Below are 653 nucleotides of genomic sequence, written 5' to 3'. Positions count from 1 at the left end.
AACTTTCCTCACTGTATGCCTTACAGTTGAGCCACAAGGAAGTGGACGTGCGTGTGGATCGACACCTCTGATTTGAGTTTACCAAACTGAAGGCACGCCGTCGACTTCCTTCGGATTGTCGCCCTGCGACGCATGGTTTAACCCCTAACGCTCCCGCGAGCTCTGTGTCTGCGACTGTAAGAGCTCATTGCCACCGCTTGAGCTGAGCTCATGGCCCTTCTAATTCCCTGGCTATTACCGGGAAGCGCGGGACGTCCTGATTAACCCGACCAAAAGCGTCCACGGCGTCTGGGCAATCTTGCCGAAGCGGCACCTCAAACTCCCACGGGTTTTCGAGGTCGGGATATCCCTGCCGCTTCACATGATATTGGGTTTGACCCTGACGACGTCGTCTTGCTAGACGTTCCACGTGATAGTGGACGTCACCATTCTCGAGAAGATTCGGTGGCGGGCGTTGACGACCGGGTCGACCGCCGCTCGGTGACTCGTGATGCTCTTCGAATTCTTGAGGATGAGGTCCGTCGTGATCGGAGCTCCGCTGAGCGTCATGCTGGAGTAGAATACCGCTGTGCGGACGCCCTTGGCGATTTAAAGCACGTCGTGCGCCGGCTGCCTCGCATTGAGGACTACCGCGCTTTGCCGGAGCGACTCCA

Source organism: Plasmopara halstedii, assembly GCF_900000015.1.
Source record: "Plasmopara halstedii genome assembly, contig: Scaffold_614, whole genome shotgun sequence".
Lineage (NCBI taxonomy): Eukaryota > Oomycota > Peronosporomycetes > Peronosporales > Peronosporaceae > Plasmopara > Plasmopara halstedii.
Note: the sequence above shows the minus strand (reverse complement) of the source record.